The 12,932-nt window shown below is 49.4% G+C and overlaps 1 pseudogene across 1 annotated transcript; it reads left to right on the forward strand.

Annotated features, from left to right (window-relative positions):
* Positions 1-6,426: 6,426 nt before the first annotated feature.
* LOC307063986 (voltage-dependent calcium channel gamma-like subunit) lies at positions 6,427-7,214 on the forward strand (annotated as a pseudogene). The gene is made up of 2 exons: positions 6,427-6,439; positions 6,590-7,214. The product of its transcript is annotated as a voltage-dependent calcium channel gamma-like subunit (transcript).
* Positions 7,215-12,932: the final 5,718 nt, after the last annotated feature.

The following is a 12,932-nucleotide window of genomic DNA, read 5'->3' on the forward strand; positions in this document are numbered from 1 at the left end:
AGAGTTGGGCCGGGCCTGAGTCACCCAGGCCCTCGAGGGCCATGGTGAGGAGACCAGATACTGTCCTGAGGGTAGAGGGGAGCCATGGAGGGTTTCTGAGCAGGGGAGAGGCCGTGAAGTTGTGAGCTGACCAGGGGGTGGTCCTGGACGGTTTAGAGCAGAGTAGTGACGTGGTCAGATGGTTATTTTGGAAAGATTTTCCTGGATGAAGTGGAGGGTGCAGCAGCTAGAGGCAGGTACCAGGGCCCAGGGCGGAGTGGGTGGGGGCCTGGAGTCGGGCAGGGGCCGAGGAAGCCTCCTCTCACCTTGAGACAGATCTTGTGGATGCTTTTGTCCCCTGGTAGCTTTCAGCTGAAGGAGACCTCTCCACGGAGCAGCCTGAGCTTCCTCCCCGCAACACATGAGATTTCATTTCTCTCCTTATTTCACTTTAGGGAGAAAAAGCCCACTTTGTGCTCCCGATAACCTTTTTCAAAGGTTTGTAGAAGTGGGCACTTTTATCCTGCTTTTGTATCCTTGTTGCTCTACAGTTTTTCAATTATTCATTCAACAAACATGTACTGAGCATGATTTGTGCCAGGGTCTGGGCTGGGGCAGGCCTGGCAGGGAAGGAAGCCGGAACCAGACTGAAGAGCCTGAATGCTGGCTAAGGAGTTTCAGGTCCCAGTTTGGCTCTGAGAAGCCACCTCCTATCCCCCAGACAGGGAGCTCTCCCTCCGTGTTTCCTCAGCCCCTGTTCTCTCTGGCAAGACAGTGGTCACACTCCTGTACCTGGTGGTCGATGGGGGTGTCAGGTATCAGGCCTGACCCACTGCCCACCCAGGGGCTAGGAAGCCCACTCAGCCTGCTTGCTGTATCCCCCTCATCCCCTGCTGCTCAGCATCATGGCTTCCACACATCCTCCCTCCTCCATCTTTCCTCCATCACCTCCTTTCTCATTTCCTTCATATCCTCTTCTCTGTCCCCTCTCTTCTCTCTCACTCTCCTTTGTCACCTCCCTTCCTTTGCCAGTCTGTGGGACAGGCTGTAGGACCCCAGCTCTTTTTGTCCGCCAGCGCTGACAGGCTGGGCTTCCCTGCTGGACTGCTAATGGGGAAGCAGCTGCCCTCATCCCTGGAGACCTGTGCTCTGTCCCTGGACACCTGCTGCCCGACACCTGCTTCCCAACACCTGGGCTGTGGTCCCTGCAGAGATACCACCAGCAGCCTCAGCCCAGCCTGCTCTGGAGCAACTTTGGACAAAGTTGTAGAACAAATATCTGGGCAGAGTGGGTGCAAGACCTGCAGATCACGTGGGGAAACAGGCAGTGTGGTGCGCTGGAAAGGGCTCTGGGCTCGGCTCCAGTTCTGTTTCCATGGCTATCTCACCACTTTCTCGTCACCTGAAGTTAGGCAACTCAGTTGCTCTCTCTGGGCCTCAATTGCAGCTTCCGTAAAATGGCAATAGTAGCTGTTTTGTAAACCATAAAACATGGTGCTTTCATGAGACAAACACTGGTTAACCAGCAGACATTCCCAAACCCCTTCTCCCTTTCCTGCCTCTGTCACAAAGGCAGGAAAAGTCAACTGTCACTTTGCAGCTTCCCTGAGAGTTAGAAGTGGGTACCTGAAAACATTCTAGCTAAGTAGACCCAAGTGGGGATGCTAAGGAGCAATTCTAGAAGAGTTTCTGATTTTCTTTTACAAGGCACTACTCATTCCCCCTTTTCCTATGTTAACACAAATACGATGCCTGGAGCCACAGCAGCTATCTTGGGACAATGAGGCAATGAGCCCGAGGATAAGAAACCAACATGGTGAGGATTGTGGTACAGAAAAATGGAAGCAGTCTAAGTCCTTGATGCAATTTTGAGCTGCTACATCAACCCTACTGTACCTGACTGTACCTGACTGTACCTGACTCCAGACTTCTGTTGTGTGAGGAAAACAAACACCAATAAATTTAAGCCCCTATTAGTTGGGCATTAAGTTCCTTGCAGCTGAATGCATTTCTAAGTGATATAACATGTGAGATGTTTAGTGATAATAAAAATAATAAACAGGAGAAACTTACCTCCATTCCTCAGGACTATGGGCTAGCAACAGTATAGCACCCCCCATATATATGTGTATATTTATAAATAACTATATTGTATATGTTTATATATACATACATATATGTTTAGTAGCAGGAGAAATAGTGACAAGACAGTTGGTTTTTTTTTCCTGCCCCTGCCCTGGACTTCAGCCCTGCTCCCATGATCTGACTAACTTGGCACCTCTGCTTTACTCTTTCCCTCTTTCCCATGGGCACTATTATACTTTGTGATATTGTGATCAAACATATATCTGGTCTTTGCCCGTTTCTGGCACAGAGCTCCTAAAACCCCTGGAATTTCCTTAGTGATAAGAGTGAAAAAGTGGACAAGACAGTTTTTTGAGATATTAAATTTTCTCTCCTCTGCCAAACACATGGGAGAAGAAGGTTCTGGACCTCCTTGTCTTGGGGGAGGTCTGAGGAAGAGTGGGAATCAGAAGAGAGAGGTTACCTGCAAAATATGCTTCCCCTTCTGCCTTTGGTATCCAAAAGTCCAAGTTTGTTGAGCAGCTTCTGGGCAGTGGGGGAGGCGGGGTGTGTGTGTGATGGGAGCAGCAGAGACACCTCCTGGACGGAGAGGAGAGAGCCCCAAAGGAACTTGATTAGGGATGGGGGTGGTTCTTCCCAGACCCCAAAGAAGTTCTCTATGACTGGAAGAGGAGGCCGAGGGCTGTGAGTTCTATGAGCAAAGATGGGGGCACCCGTTCCTGCTGAGCTGGGGGAGCCAGGCAGAGCCCGGGGAGCAGGTGAGACCTCAAAGGGTGGAAGCACAGTTCCCTGACCTGCCCGAGCTGCCCACCCCATACCAGATCTTTCTTGCTCTGCCCACTGCCTTGCTGCTACATGCAACCCCAGGACTTTTGCACTATTTTTTTGCACTTTTGCACAGGAGGGGTCGTGTGTGTTGGGGAGGAAAAATGGCTGAGGTTGAATTTCCCACCAGCCTGGCTGGTTGGGGCTTTGCATAGAAAGAAAGTTGATATAAAACAAATGAACAGGGCTTCCCTGGTGGTGCGGTGGTTAAGAATCCGCCTGCCAGTGCAGGGGACATGGGTTCGATCCCTGGTCCGGGAGGATCCCACATGCCGCGGAGCAACTCAGCCTGTGCGCCCCAACTACTGAGCCTGCGCTCTAGAGCCCGTGAGCTACAACTGCTGAGCCTGCGAGCCACAACTACTGAGCCCGCATGCCACAACTACTGAGCCCGCGTGCCACAACTACTGAAGCCCACGCACCTAGAGCCCGTGCTCTGCAACAAGAGAAGCCACCGCAATGAGAAGCCTGTGCACCACAATGAAGGGTAGCTCCCGCTCGCTGCAACTAGAGAAAGCCCACGTGCAGCAACGAAGACCCAACGCAGACAAAAAAAATGTAAAAATAAAAAATAAACATTCTGTTTCTTGCACACCTGTGAATTGAGCTTGATACCCCTTTAAAATAGCTGTAGATATAGGCTGATTTATGGCAACCCCGTCCCCCCAAAAAACAGTACAGGAGTGTGGAAAGCACTCATCTATTTCATTTTTTCAAGCAGCAGCACAGGATTCTACTGAGTGGATATTCTATCATTAATTTAATCCTCAGTTAACAGGCATCCACATTGTTTTCAGTGGTTTTTTTGTTTGCTTTTGTCTTTCTTACTACCAGCCGCTGTGTTTATTCTGGCAGCTTGCTGAGCTGCAGGAAGAACGTGGACTCCAGAGCCAAGATCCTCTAGGTTCTTATCTCAGTTTTGCCCATGAGCTACCCTCACCTCTCTGGGTCTCAGTTTCCCCATCTGCAGAATGGGGATTGTACTAGCACCCACCCCATGGGATGTTGCCACGGTCAGTGAAAACACATCCGTAAAAGGCCTGGCACCATGCTCGGCTCACCGTAGGAGCCAAAGAAAGGGTGACTCCTTCCTTTTTCTGCTTATCAGTCCTTGGGGACTGAGTCAAAAGTCTAGGCGAAAAGATGAGGTCACCTTAGCCTTCCCTCTACCTCCAGAGACACCTGTCCTTTGCCTCTCTGGAGGAGGATGTGAGTGACAGGTGGCAGGAGGTAGGGAGAAAAATTATAACAGGAGCTAACATTTATTGAACAGTTCCTGTGTACCGAGCCTGGAGCAAGGAACTTCAACGCCTATAGCAAGTCTATTAGTGTACAGAGAAAGAAATTCGTAAGAGAAAAAGAAGATGGAGACCTTGACTCCCCAATCTTCTCTGATCCCCAGTCTAAATTAGCCTTCCCATTTCTCTTAGTTTTCTTTAAAACTCTACACTTCTCTGCATACATAACCTTTATTACAGTGTGTGATTATGTATCTATTTGTGTGATGATCGCTGTATTGTCTGACTTCCCCTAAGGTCAATGAGGGTGAGAACCTACTCCTGTTGTTTATCATCTCCCTGGTGCCTAGAACAGAGCCTGATCAACAGAAAATGCTCAATAAGAGAAAGGTTAGTTGATTGACTGATCATCTGAATGAGTATTAGTTGATTCTGGAGTAGCCATGAGAAAGCCTAGGGGACACAGAGTTTATAGCGGAGTAGGAAGGGCCAGAGCCCTGGGCTGAGGTCAAGAGGCCTGGGTTCTGGTACTGAACGTGCAGGGTCAGAGGAAAATTCCGAGGGATGGCTTTGAAGCTGAGACTAGCAAAATAGGTGGGAATTGGGTGGTTCAAAGAGCATAGGAAGACTGCCCAGGGCAGAGAACTGCATGGCAGCGGCTCTGCAGTAAGAGGACAGGACCATCCAGGAGCTGAGGAGCTCGAGCAGCATGGTGAGGGGTCAAGTGGTGGAGGTGGGGAGGTTCAGGCTATGCAGTTCAGAGGTCTCAGACTGGTGACCGGAATGCATGTCTGGTTTGGCCTTTGTTCTATGTTTAAAACAACAAGAACCTCAACAAAGATTATGGTGCCTTGCTCTGGAGCGCACCTTCTGTCTACCTCAGCTTCTGCTCCTCCTCAGCATCCCCCTGCTGCTTCATCTTTTTTTTTTATAAACTTATTTATTTTTTTATTTATTTGTGGCCGTGTTGGGTCTTCGTTGCTGCGCGTGGGCTTTCTCTAGTTGCAGCGAGCAGGGGCTATGCGGTGCGCGGGCTTCTCACTGTCGTGGCTTCTCTTGTTGTGGAGCACAGGCTCTAGGCACGCGGCCTTCAGTAGTTGTGGCATGTGGGCTCAGTAGTTGTGGCTAGCGGGCTCTAGAGCGCAGGCTCAGTAGTTGTGGCGCACGGGCTTAGTTGCTCCGTGGTATGTGGGATCTTCCCGGACCAGGGCTCGAACCCGTGTCCCCTGCATTGGCAGGCGGATTCTTAACCACTGCGCCACCAGGGAAGTCCCTGCTTCATCTTTTAAGTGACCTGGCTGACCATGAAGATATCTGAGTTGCAGCCTGATGCAGGGCCAGGTAGGCTGTGGACAGGGCACTGGGAAGGCCTGAGACCTGCCCACCCTCCTCTGAAATGCCTCCGGGGCTGCAGGCTTGGTCTGTCTTAGCCCTTCTCTGTTCTGTTTCCCAAAGGGTCCTGGGCTGGTGAGGTCCTGGCTTGTGAGGGCGGAAGGGCCCTTGGGGGGGGGAGGGGGTACCCTATGGTGGTCAGATCCTGAGCTGGAGTCCAGAAGGTTTGGTTCCCATCCTGGCCCCTCCACTTGCTTCACCTCTCTGAGCCTCAGCTTCCTTGCCTGTGAAAGGGGTGATAAGAGTCCCTACCCCAGAGGCTTAGGGTAGTTGTTTGACTTTGACTATGAGCAATTTAGGACAACCCACTCGCTTATTCATTTGTTCAACATGCCAGTGTGTGAGTTTAGTCCACTGTACAGTTTAAAGACAACACAGGCCACAAGACCACTGTCACTTCTGACACCAATTGCAGGTTCAGGGGTTTCCAAAACTGCCCTTAAGTTTGATCATTCACTAGAAGAACACACAGAACTCAGTGAAAGCTATTGTACTCACAGTTACAGTTTATTACAGGGAAATGATAGAGTAAAACCAGCCAAGAGAAGGCAGGAATAGAGTGGAGTCTGGGGACATATCCGCTGCTGAGCTTCCACTGTCCTGTCCACATGAAGTCAGGGTGTGTTCATTTCCCTGCATCCATGAGCGACAATATGCACAGAGCACTGCCAACAAGGGCAGCTCACCTGAGCCTCTGACACTCAGAGTTTTGATTGGGCCTCCACTGGGTAGGCATGATCGATTGATTCATTGATTGATGACTGATTGGTCGATGGATACTGTGTGACCCAAAGTCCGCCTCCTAAGTCATGCGGTTGGTCTTTCTGGTATGGCCAGCCCCCATCCTAACTGAGCAGAGCGGTGTGAGGGAGCCGGGCAGGAGCACACGGCCAAGCCCCCGCACAGGATGACGGCCCTCGGTAACGTGCAGAGTGGTGCAAGGTGTTTGTTTGAGAACTGACCCCTTCCCATCCCTCTCCTCAGGCGTGAGGCTCTGCAAAGGGAAGTCAGCACCCTGGCAGGACCACTGCCCTGTGGGTGAGCTTCCTTTAGTGGATGCAACCCACCAGCTCGCCTCCTCATCTCCCGAATGGACGGTGCTTGCAGGCTTTGCCTGCAAGCCCAGAGGCTGCTGGCCCAAAGGAGGCCCCACTGGCCCTTCTTCGAATCCTTCATCCGGGCCCTCATCATCTTGTGTGCCCCTCTGTCTGTGGTCCTCTCCTCCATCTCCATCTGGGATGACCACTGGCTCCTGGCCGACAACTGCCTCTTCCGGCTGTGGCGCTTCTGCACCGCCTCCAACCAGACTGGGCTGCACTGTCTCCAAGACCTGAGTCAGGCCCACGTGCCCAGGCTGGCCTCAGGCATGGCCGTGGCCCACAGCGTGGCCACCTTGGCCGTGGGGGTTGCCATCTTGGTCCTGGAGCTCCTCATGGTGTCCCAGGTGTGTGAGGACCCCCATTCATGGTGCGAGTGGGCCATGGGCTCCACCCTCTTCCTTGTCTCATTCATCTTCTCTTTCAGGGGCCTCCTGAGCTTCCTGATCCTTCTCAGGAACCAGGTCACGCTCATCGACCTCACCCTGATGTTCTGGGGCAAGTTCACGGCCTCCTTCCTCTTTTTCCTGAATGCCATCAACAGCATCACCCATTTCAACAGCATCACCCATCGTGGGGCTTGCCTACAAAATTTTAGGCCCCCCTCTGAGAATATCGAATGCTGCCAGAAAGTGTGGTCAAGATGGCACTTCTCCAATGTGTGACATTAAAACTGCCACCTCTTAGCCTTTGTCTGGTTGGGCCAGTGGTCCAGGGGCCTTTGCAGCTGGTCCACCAGCCCTGGGGTGCAGCTGGCTCTGTGCCACCAGCTGCAGTCCAGCTGCACTGGCTTAGCCAAGTTATTAGGATGTTGATTTTACAAGAAAAAGCATATTTTTAAGAAAAATCACATTGTTACTATCTGGCTAGTCCCAGACCCCCCAGGCAAACAAAGATTACCGTCCAGAAGGTGAGAGCAAAGGTCAGACCTCTTTTTGGCAAGGTTAAGTTTTATTTTATTTTTTCAGCTTCACTGAGATATAATTGGCACAAAACGTTGTGTCGGTTCAAGGTGCATGTGTCGATTTGACACATTTATAAATTGTAAAATGATTACCACCATAGTATTAGCTACCACCTGCATCCCATCAGATAGTTATCATTTCTTTTTTATGGTGAGAATACTTAAGATCTACTCTCTTAGTAACATTCAAGGATATGATACAGTATTATTAGCTATAATTACCAAGCTGTGTATTAGACCCCCAAACTTGCTAATCTTATAACTGGGAGTTTGTACCCTTTGACCAATACCTTCCCACCCCCAGCCCTTGGTAACCATTAAATTCTCATTACATACAAGGTCAGCCTGGAAAAGAGACGTGACTTCTGCATCTAAGAAGATCCAAGAAGAGCCACCTTGCCTCTATGCACACTTATAGCCTGAGCAGCCTGGAGCCAGTAGGTTGACTTAGAATAAACAGAGCTAGCACTTATTGAGGATTTCCTACGTGCATGGGCTCAACCGTTTCCGTGCATTAACTCACCTAACCTTCCCACCTTTTCCACAAGGAAGAAATATTCATGGCCTCATTTTATGTATGAGAAAACCAAGGCAAGGAGAGGTTTATAACTCACCCACCACACACAGCTGGTAAGGGGCTGAGTCTAGGATTTGGACACAGGTCTAGGAGACATCTAAGTCCACACTCTCTGCTACTTGCCTCCTATATTCTAAAATCACGGGGTTCGATTCAATTGTGAAAATTAATGAAAGAAGGGAAACCTCACTAAAATGGAGTCGGAAGCCAAAATGGGGAGCTCTCATAAGGGTATCACTCCATCAATACTGATTCCCAATGGGAAGAGACATACCTTGCATCTCAAGCAGGAAATGAACTACTTTACTATCTGCAGCAGGAGGAAGAAAGATTTTCTGCTCCAAAACAGCTGGGCCAATGAGAGACTGACACAGCTCAGCCAATGAAAAGCCACTATTCTTTGAACTCCCAGTTTCCTCCAATGGACTTTTTGTTTATAACAGCCCCTCCCAACTTCCCCTTCTCTATAAAAGTTTCCTCTCCTTCCCTTTACCTGACTTGCCCGTGGTTTACCATAGTTGCAATTCTTTGCTGCTTCCCAATAAACCCATTTTGCTGGTAAAATAACTGTTCTGTTGTTTCAGATTAACAAAATATATTGAGTCCAAATTCTGGGCTCAGCCACTTACGGGCTGTGTGACCTTGGTCAGGTCAGGGATCCTCTCTGAGTCTCAGTTTCCTTATTGACAGCAGTTAGGATGCCCCCTCAGTGCCCCCTCCCTCCCTTTGACCTCCTGACTCTGTCGAGATTATTCACCCGACTTGCCCACAAGGCTACGGACTGCTGGAGGGAAGAATCGCAACCTGTGTGTTCATACAGCTCCCACTGCCACCTGCCACCTTCCACACTGCCTGGCTCAGAGGAGGCGTCTGTAAATGTTTGCTGTTATCGAAGTACATTGAAATGTGCCCCGGAAAGACCAGAAATGAATCCTGCTGAGCAGGGGGAGGGCTGTGCAGCCAGGCATCCTCATCACTGGGTGCCCAGGGCAGGAGGAGCCCTTAGGTGATCCTCCCTGGGAACCTGGTCACAACTCTAGTGGAAAACACAGACTTTAACCCCCAGGGACCTTGCTGGGTTTAGGCCAGTGTCTCGACTTGCAGTGTGGCCATAGGCGAGGACATAACTCCTTTGGCCTTGCTTTTCCCATTAGTAAAATAAGGAAGTAGGACTAAACCATTGGACAGTTAAAGCCTGTTCTCCCACCTCGGCTGAAAGGCCCTCAGGAGCTCTGGTCCGGGTCCTCACAGAGGAAATGTCTGTGATGGTCTTTTTGAGAATGCCTCTTTCTCTCTGGTCTTGATGGCCTGTTCCTCCTCCTACTGTGCCCCATCACACACATGCACGCATGCATGCATGCATACAAGGCACACACATGCATACACACGGTGATGCATACAATGGACTGTCACTCAATATCCATTCACCCCTCCTCTCTGGACCTGCCTTAGCGCAGGAACTAGAAAGCTGAAAACACACTTCCCGGACGCCCTTTCACCTACAGCTAGAGTTCTGCATGTGACTTAGCTTCAGCCAATTGGAGACACTTACATGACCTTTTGGAAGGTGGAAGTGAGTTTCCGCAGACAAGCATTGTCTGTAGATGTTTGTGTTTTTTCCTGTGGCCATTTCCAGCATGTGGGCACCAGGTTCAGGTCGGGTGAGAGGTGGGGCTGGGCTGTACAGATGCTCGTGGTGAGTCTGCTGGCAGTGCTGATCCACTATGACAGGCAGTGGTGGCAGCCGGGGCTCCCTGATCCTGGTGGCTTCAGCAGGGGTGGTGAGGGTCTGGAGCCAGGGGCAGCTCTCTTGAAATAATCAGGTCTCCTGATTATTTATAATACATAACACTCTGTAATGGATCCCTTTCTGTTTAGCTAGAATACTTACTTTCTGTTCTCTGCACCTAAATCCTTCAAGTCTTAGCTCAGCTGTCCTGACCCCCAAGCTAGACCGAGTCCTCTGTTAGGTGCTTCCCATTCTCCAGTTACACCTGATATCTGACCAATGTCTCTTCTCTCAGAGCCTGGATGAATTCACATCCTCTCATCAGATATTTAATGGGCATGTGTAGGCTCTGTTCTTGGTGCTGGAGATAACAGCCCTTCATAGTGTGAAAATTAATAAAGGAAACCTCACTGCAATGAAGTCCGGAGGCCAGAAGGGGAAGCTCTCAAAGTACCACTCCAGGTCAATTACAGACCCCAACAGAATAATATTCAACAGGGAAGAATCATCAATTACAGGCCCCAACAGCAAAAGATGCACCTTGCATCTCCTATAAGAAATCAACTACCCTAGCAACTCAGCCAATGAGAAACCATCATCACCCTGAACTCTCACTTTTATCCAATGGACTTCGGTTCAAAACAACCCCTTCCAACTTCCTCCTTTATCTCTATAAGGTAAAGTTCCTTTCCTTTGTTTGCTGGACTTGCCTGTGGTTTTGGCTGCAGCTTGCTTGTCTGGACTTGCAATGCTCTGCTCTTCCCAAATAAACCCACTTTTGTTGGTAAAATAGCTGACTGTTTTATTTTTAAAGTCAACAATGTGACAGCACAAAGTAGGGGCTCAGTAAATATTAAGGAAACACACAAACAGGTCAACAAATTAATAAATCAGGTAATTTCAGATAATGAAAAGCATTATGAAAATAGAACAGAGTAAAGGAATGGATGGATAGTTGGAAAGCTATCTTTCCAACTATGTATACATTTCCTGAGCCAGGGTTAGGAAAGAGCTAGGGGAAGCCTCTTTGAGGGGGTGACATTTGAGCTGAGACCTGAAGGAGAAGAAGCCAGGCATAGGAGGGTCTGGGGAAGAGAATTCCAAACAAGTGTAGAGGCCCTGAGGTTGGAAGGAGCTTGGTGTATTTGAGGAACAGCCGTCAGGACAGTGTGGCTGGAGCAGAGTGATTTGGGGCGGTGGTGGAGCGGGAAGGGAAAACATAGGCTGAGTCACATCAGTTAGGGCCTTGGAGGCCATGCTAAGGAGTCGGATTTTATTCTGAGTACAATGAGAGGCTGTCAGAGGCCCTGTAGCAGGGACATGATGTGACTGGTTTATGTTTTAGTATTTGTTTTAGATTTTGGTTTTTTTAAAGGAACTAATTTTTTTAGATTTTAAATTAATTTATTTTTGGCTGCGTTGGGTCTTCGTTGCTGTGCGTGGGCTTTCTCTCTAGTTGCAGCAAGCGGGGGCTACTCTTCGTTGTGGTGTGTGGGCTTCTCATTGCGGTGGCTTCTCTTGTTGCATAGCACGGGCTCTAAGAGGCACGTGGGCTTCAGTAGTTGTGGCACGTGGGCTCAGTAGTTGTGGCACACAGGCTCAGTTGCTCCGTGGCATGTGGGATCTTCCCAGACCAGGGCTCAAACCCGTGTCCCCTGCATTGGCAGGTGGATTCTTAATCACTGTGCCACCAGGGAAGTCCCTGGTTTATGTTTTAAAAGACAGTATGATGTCAGGGGGTGGAAGAAGGTCAGAGTGGGATCAGGGTGGCCATTTGGGAGGTGACCATAGGAGACAGGGAAGGAGGTGACTGACTAGTGTGACAACCCAGGAGATGGTGCAATGTGAGCTGAGCTGGGAAATTTTTTGGAGATGAAACCAGTAGAAATTGCTGATGGGTTAGACATGGGGGTGTGAATAAAAGAGAAGAATCAAGGATGAGCCCTGGCTTTTGGCCTGAGCAACTGGGTGAATGTGATCTATTGCAATGTGGACAACTGGAGTTGGATTCGGAGAGGAGAGGTCATCAGATTTCTGTTTGGGATGTTAGAACATCCAAGGGGAGCTACTGAGAGGCTGCATAGTTCAGGGGTTGAGAGCAAGGGCTCTGGAGCCAGACCGGCTGGGCTGGATTCCTGGCTTTTTAGTAACTGTATGGCCAAGTTAGTTTAATCTACTTTAAACCAATGCCTTAATTTTATCATCTGTAAAATGAGAATAATTATGGTACTCATTTCATAGGATTAATGAGGATGGAATGAGTGAATTTATGTACAGTGCTTGGGACAAGTATGCATTATATGTGTTGTTGTTATGATTATGATGAGGCCAAGCCAGCAGTTAGATATAAGAGTCTCGAGCTTAGGAGAGACGCCAGGGCTGGAGCCATTGACTTATAAAAGATACATGTACAATTACTAGACTGGATGATTCTTCCTGGGGGAGAATACAGAAAAGTACATGGACATGCATGTCATTGTATTCACCACTGTATCCCCAGTACCTCACACAGTCTGCATATGATAGGTGCTCAATGAATGTGTGTCGAGTGGGTACGTTTCCCTTGGCAGAAGGCTCCTCTAGTGGCCAGACTGACCATGTCTGACCATGTCTGTCTCCCAGATGGAGTCCCCACCACCCTTGGGCCCTTTCACTGCTATATTCCCAGGGCTCAGCACGGGTCCTGGCACAATAAGCCCTCAGTAAGCACTAGTAGTAGTTGGAAGAGTAAAAGGATACCTACAGGTGTGCCTAGCTCAGGGGTGAACACAGAGTAGGCCTGACCTTGGAACCTGTGCATGAACGTGACAGTTGGCACTGGGTAGCCGTGCCACCCCATTCTGTGTTCTCACTGGGTTCCTGGGCTCTAAGCTCAGGAACTAGATGTTGCAGACTCTTTTACTGGCAAGATTATGGGTACAGTTCAGAGTGTCCTGAAGAAACGTGTTCACGTGATATTTAGAAGGTGGAAGAGGGTAGAATCCATCTTTCCTTCTTTGGCAGCCATGATAGATGTGTGGCCTTCTGCAGATGTAAGTTTTTACAG

The sequence above is a fragment of the Hyperoodon ampullatus genome, assembly GCF_949752795.1.
Source record: "Hyperoodon ampullatus genome assembly, chromosome: 2".
Classification (NCBI taxonomy): domain Eukaryota; kingdom Metazoa; phylum Chordata; class Mammalia; order Artiodactyla; family Ziphiidae; genus Hyperoodon; species Hyperoodon ampullatus.